Raw genomic sequence first — 7,147 nt, 5'->3', positions numbered from 1 at the left:
GCAGTAACTGACTTAACCAAAAACTTACCGATTACTGCATCAGGCTGAGCTTCAACCTCCTCCACGCTCACGTGGTTCACATGTCCTTTGTTGACCGGGTTCGGCTTCTTTCCAGAGCTTCCATTGCCATTTCCATTTTGGGCTTCAGGACACTCAGTTGCATAGTGTCCAGTCTTCTGGCACTTGAAACAAGTAATATGACTTAGATCCCTCTTGGTTGGGGTAGATGGGTTGGTACGGTTCTGTCCGTTGGTTCCTCCATTCCCATTACCATTCTTGGAGCCATTGTGGTTGTGCGAACTACCTCCTCCATGGGTATGCTGAAACTGTCCTCCCGGTTTCGGGGCAAATCGTGGCTTCTGCTGAGCTCCAGAATTGTACTTCCCTTGTCCATACTTCCTCTTACGGTTTTCAATCTGCTGTTGCTTTCCTTCAATCATGAGAGCTCTATCTACCAGCTCCTAGTAGTTGTTGAAGGTTGCTACCATCAACTGCATACTCAGTTCATCATTCAGTCCTTCAAGAAATTTCTCCTGCTTAGCAGCATCTGTAGCAACGTCATCTGGTGCATAACGTGCTAACTTACTGAAATCCTCCACATACTGGCCTACGGTGCGTCCTCCTTGGCGTAGGTTGCGAAACTCGCGCTTCTTCATAGCCATAGCTCTTGCTGAAACATGTGCTGTACGGAAAGCTTGCTGAAACTGGTCCCATGTGACAGTGTCAATAGGGTGCGTGGTTGTATAATTCACCCACCATGATGTTGCGGGTCCATCAAGCTGATGTGCGGCAAAACGCACTCTTTCCGCATCTGTGCATCCTACAGTGGTCAACTCCCTTCCAACTTTGCGGAGCCAATCATCTGCAACAATCGGCTCGGTGCTACTGGAAAACACCGGCGGGTTTAGCCTTAAGAAACGGGCTAAGTGATCAATAGGTGGTGGTGGCCGTGGGTTGTTGTTGTTGTTGTTGTTGTTGCCTTGGTTCTGCACTAACACTTGCATCAGGGCATTCTGTTGCTGAATCAACTAGGTGATCTCTGGCGGGAAAACAAATCCGTTGTTGCGTCTCGGAGGCATCTGATAGGTTAGAAAAGGTGAGAGTTAAGAGTAGAATGAGGTCTAGAGAGAAAACACTACCCATATGCTCATGAGACAAATACAATCAATATCACTCAATCAATTCAAACAAGGCATAACAATCGATCTAACTAGCGTTACAAAAGTGCTTGAACTATACTATTAAATGGGGGAAAACTACTACTGATATGGTGGTCTACTAGAAATTCTAATCCGTTGAAGACTCCATGATGTCTGCTCCAGCTTCGTCAACAAAGTCATCTTCACTTGGTTCCGAGTCGGTGTCGTCGATGATGATGTAGTTATCCGGACAAGTGCATTCGTCATCCTTTGCTTTTGGCACTGGATTTCCCATGAATACTCCAATCTTCTTCTCCAGGTCGTCATTCTTCCCTACTAGTGCGATGATTTCCTCCATATAATCCTCGCGTGTAGCCTTAAGTTCTTCTTCCAGTTCCTTAATCTTGGTTAATGCCTTCTTCAGTTCTTCCTTGTCCGTGCACATCTGGTTCTCCTGGCGACGAATATGTTGGTTTTGCTCCTGGATGAAAGCTGCAATTGATCCATCCTTCTTGGTTCTGATCATCTCCCATTGCGTGTCTCGGCGTCCACAAATCTGATAAATTGTGTCCTTAAGCTCCTGGTGGTAGACTTCTCCAATGCGTCCCATGGCGATGTGTGCGGCCATGCTCTTCCCTAAACTCCAGGTTGGTGCTTCGAAAACCAATCTTATGGGTTCAGTAACTGGCACAAACGTCCTTCCTGGAATGTGAACTTGAATCTTCCAGCTCTCCTCTTCGGGTAATGTGGCGTTGTAGGTTCCGGTGATGCTTGGTATTCCTATGTTCAAATACTTAGTGACTTCCTTCAAGTGTCGACCAAACGGCGTGTCTTCATCTGGTTGCATGAACTTGCTCCTTGCATCCGCCATTCCTAAAAGAGTATTAAGTGGAGAGGGGTCAGAAATGAGAAGAGAGAAGCTTTCTAGGGCTTAAGCTTAGTGGTCGTGTCCTACAGTCAGCGTGTGCTCTGATACCAACTTTGTAGTGACCAGACCTCAAATGGTCTGTGCTGCTGTGCACCAGTGTCATCCCTGGATCAGTAATGCTGACACGCACAGTACAAATGGAGGATTTATAACAGAGTAGCAATCACACACTTATTACATCGAATATCTCCAAAGAGATTAAGTATGATAAACATGGCTTAAGGCCATCTAAAAACGATAACAGCGGAAGACTTGGAAGATAAGTGAGTCCATCAACTCCAGCGGCATCACTGAGTATAAGACCACGACCTAAGGCACCTTACTCGTTGTCTGAAAAGTCTGCAACATGCCCAAAAATGGGTCAGCACATGGAATATGCTGGCAAAGTAGCACATAGAGAATAATAATCAATGATAAGGCTATACTACATGCATATATGGCTGGTGGAAAGCTCTATGGTTAAAGTTTATGCGAAAAGCCAATTTTTCCCTACTTCAAAGGAATAAATTTTATTTAACTATCATGGTGGTTGTTAAACATTGAGAAGGTACCTCCAACTCAATCCCAATTAAGTGTCATCATAAACCCAACAAAATTAATTAAAAGTAACATGGTGATGAGATTCAAATGAAAATCCAGGTACTAGATACTCAAGTTGTCCATAACAGGGGACACGGCTAACCATGATTAGTTTGTACACTCTGCAGAGGTTTGCGCACTTTTCCCCACAAGACTCGATCGCCTCCGCTTGATTCTCGCACTGCATGATGTTTGGGAAACGGATGACCGAGACACAGTCTTTCAGAAACAATCACTCTTTACTCTGGGTGGACCGGTACACCTACTTTCCCCTACATCTGCTAGCCCACATCTTCAAGAGATCCTGTAACCTACTCAACTATGCTAGAGCCCATAATAGCTTGTGGCTGCACACGGAAGTTTCTAGCATGAATAATCTTATGATCCCTTTGAGCCTGGGTGGCGGACCTTATAAAATCAGACAACACTGGGTTCTCCAGGTGCCTCAATCCACCCAGATGTGAGTTTTAGTTGCCACCTTAGGTAAACCATTATTAACCTCTCACATCTGTCATGAATATCACTCAAACCCAAATCCACGTCTACGAGCATAGCATGGCAATATAATAGCAACGTAGAAGTAACTCCCAAGGGTTTGATAAAAGAACAGGTAATAGGTACTACCTCAACTACTTCCCAATACCCACAGTTTAATTAGATCCTAACCATGCAATGTTTGAGGAATAGAACTAATGCAATAAAACTTGGTATGGAAGGTATGATCAAAGTGTTACTTGCCTTGCTGATGATCCGCGAAACCTAGCGATTCGAAGTAACAAGCGGCACACTCCGGGTACTCTATCGCAAACAAACAAGCAGACAATCAGTACTCATCTAATGCACAGGTAAAACTCGAATGAAAGATCCAACCAGAAAGTTCAACTTAAGAACTCTGGTTTGCAAAAAGAATCAACTCGAACGAAACAACGAAAGTCAAACGGTGAAAGAAACAAGCTTCGTTACTAATCTGGATCTAGGTCAAATTTTACAGTAGCAAAAACTTGTTTGAGTAGGTTAAACGGAAAGAGAATTTCGAGACGAAACTCTAGGCGCTTGAATCGCCTGATTCCGATAAACGAGCGAAAAGTTAAACAGAAATCGAATCTGAGATAATGGCGGAAAAATCCGATGAAAAAGAAAAACAGACGAACGCTTAAAGAACGGACGTTCGTTAACAGAGAAAAACCGACGAACGCGTTCGTTAAAATGAACGGTTCGGTGAACGTTCACAAAATAACAAAACCGAAAAAAAACCGATCTAGGGTTTTTTTTTAAACGAACGGTTTTTTTAAACAAAACCGGCAACGAGGCGAGGTGCGGCTACCTCGTCGGGGGCGCGCTCCGGCGGGGCTCCCGTGCTCCGGCGAGGGGCGGCGAAGGCGGCGGGGCTTGGGGGCTCGGGGGGGTGCGAGGGGCGGCGAGCGGCCGGCAAACGGCGGCGGCGGCGGCTCCCGTGCTCGGCTCCGGCGGCGGCGGGATTAGAGAAAAGGGGGGTGCAGGGGTATAAATAGGAGGGGGGGTCCGGCGGCTTGGGGAAGGGGCAAGCCGGGCGGGGCGGCTCCCGTGTCCGCCATGGACACGGCGCGGCGGCGGCGCGTGCTGGGGAAGGAGATCCCGCGGGCGGGCCGGCCTAAGGCTCGGCTGGGCTCGGCCCAGTCGGCGCAGCGCAGTTATTTTTTTAAACGTTCCGCGGAAAAGAATTCGTAGAGAAATAAATAAAAGTCCAAAAAAGATAAAATAAATTTTCCCCGTCTATTTAGAAAATCTAGAATAGGGTGAACATTGTTTTAACACAAAATAATGTTTTTTGAAAACATGCAATATTTTTAATGCAATAAAAATTGCAAATAAATCCGAATAAAATCCAATAAATGATTTTAACATTTTTCCTCCAGTATTTCAATTGTTTTGGAGAAGTCATATTTTCTCCTCTCATTTATTTTGTTTAATGAAATATTTTTCCGGAGAGAAAATAATTAAAACCAAAATCCTCGTCTTATTATTTGATGAAAAATCAAATATGAAAATTTGAGAAAATCCCCAACTCTCTCCGAAAATCCTTGAAATTTTGATTATCGAGGATGTGTCAAAATGCAATAAAATATGATATGCAATGATGATCTATGTATAACATACCAAATTGAAAATTTGGGATGTTACAGGCGGGAGCCCCTCCGGGATTGGATCTCTGTCTCTGTTTCCTTTTGTTTCTGCGCTCCCTGATTCTGCCCTTTCACCGTTTCTTAAATTGCCGGAGATCCGTAACTCTGATTGGGCTGAAATTTTAACACGATTTCTATCCGGATATTAGCTTTCTTGCGGCGAAAGAAGGGCTCCAACCGCCTTACGGAGTGGCCACGAGGGCGCAGTGCGCGCCCTACCCCCTGGGGCGCGCCCCACACCCTCGTGGGCCCCTGGGCATCGTCTCGCGTTGATTCCACTTCCCAAAAATCACATATATTCCAAAAAAATCTCCGTAAGTTTTTATCCCGTTTGGACTCCGTTTGATATGGATTTTCTGCGAAACAAAAAACATGCAAAAACAGGAACTGGCACTAGGCACTGGATCAATATGTTAGTCCCAAAACAGTATAAAAAGTTGTGAAAAGTACGTAAAAGTTGTAGAATATTGGCATGGAACAATCAAAAATTATAGATACTATGGAGACGTATCAAATAACATGCCCTTCAATATTATCGGCCAAGAGATCCTTAACCATAGCAATACTAGGTTCAACTTTAATTTGCTCAGAGGGTGTAGGTGTTCTAACATTACTCTTATGAACCATAGTTGAAGCTTTAGCATGATCCTTTATTCTAACAGGGAAAGGTGGTTTCTCAATATAAGCGGTAGGAACAATAGGATCAACATTATAAGTGATAGTCTTTTCTTCAACTTTAATAGGTTCAACTACTTTTACTTCAATGGGAGGATGATATTTAAACCACTTCTCCTTAGGGAGATCAACATGAGTAGCAAATGATTCACAGAAAGAAGAGAGTCAAGTCCATATTTAGTGCTAAATTCACGAAAAGCATCGGTATCCATAAAAGATTTAACACAATCAAACTTAGGTGTTATACCTGACTCCATACCTTCGTCAAGTTCCCAGTCTTCAGAGTTGTGTTTAATTCTTTCCAATAAATCCCATTTGAATTCAATCGTCTTCATCATAAAAGAACCAGTGCAAGAAGTATCGAGCATGGAGCGATTATTGAGAGAAAGCCGAGCATAAATTTTTTGAATAATAATTTCCCTTGAGAGCTCGTGATTGGGGCATGAATATAACATTGACTTAAGCCTCCCCAAGCTTGAGCGATACTTTCTCCTTCGCGAGGCCACAAATTATATATATATAATTACGATCACAATGAACCAGATGCATAGGACAAAACTTCTGATGAAATTCCAATTTCAATCGGTTGTAGTTCCATGATCCAATATTATCACATAGCCTAAAGCATGTCAATGTCTTTCCCTTCAAAGATAAAGGGAAGACCTTCTTCTTGATAACATCCTTGGGCATACCTGCAAGCTTAAATAATCCACAAACACTATTGCAGAACCGGCCTTTATCACCGGTTCGTAAGGGCCTTTAGTGCCGGTTCTGCAACCGGCACTATGGAGTGGAGACTAAAGCCCCCCCTTTAGTACCGGTTTGGCACGAACCGGCGCTAACGTGCCACCACGTGGCACGAGCCAGGCCCGGGTGCGTGTAGGACATTACTACCGGTTGGTAACACCAACCGGTACTAAATGTTTGGGTGTGTTTGGTTTTAATTTTTATTTTTCCTTTAGTTTTGTGTTTTCAATTTAATTTAGTGCTTGTTTTACATTATAATGAGTTGTTAAATCATTAGGTGAAAGTACCGCAGATTAGTTTCGACTGGATGCATGTGGATCCTAGCTAAGTGATCAAGTATATGCCATATCCATATTACTTGATCATTTAGTGATCTAAGTAATATGGATATGGCATATACTTGATCACTTAGGTATCTAAGTAATATGGATATGGCATATACTTGATCACTTAGCTAGGATCCATCCAGTTGAAACTAATATGCGGTTTCTTTCATAAATGATATAATAACTCATCATCATCATCATCATCATATTATAAGCGTTCATAACACCACAAAAGCAAATCACTCTTTGAGATTAAGTTCAGGACGAAGAACATGGACACGCATGAGAGGACAACAAGTACCAAGAGCATGATAACTAGTTAAATCACTCCTGCTGCTCTCTCTCAGGTAAAATAGCATAGAACATGTATAGCTCTCCTGATTCATCATATTGGAGCATGCAGATGAACCTGTCTCCTAATCGTGGGTTGCGCTTCTGATTGCTGCCCCCTAGTACTTCTCTGCGATCGTTAATAATTTTGCTCCAATCTTTCACTATTAAGCATTCATCGCTTTCAGAAATCCTGAATGCACTCATGTGCACTGAGGCACAACTGTCATCGGGAGTCCCTGTTGAAGAACATCGTATAGT

Source organism: Aegilops tauschii, chromosome 7, assembly GCF_002575655.3.
Source record: "Aegilops tauschii subsp. strangulata cultivar AL8/78 chromosome 7, Aet v6.0, whole genome shotgun sequence".
In the NCBI taxonomy this organism is placed as follows: domain Eukaryota; kingdom Viridiplantae; phylum Streptophyta; class Magnoliopsida; order Poales; family Poaceae; genus Aegilops; species Aegilops tauschii.
This window is presented reverse-complemented; position numbering follows the sequence as displayed.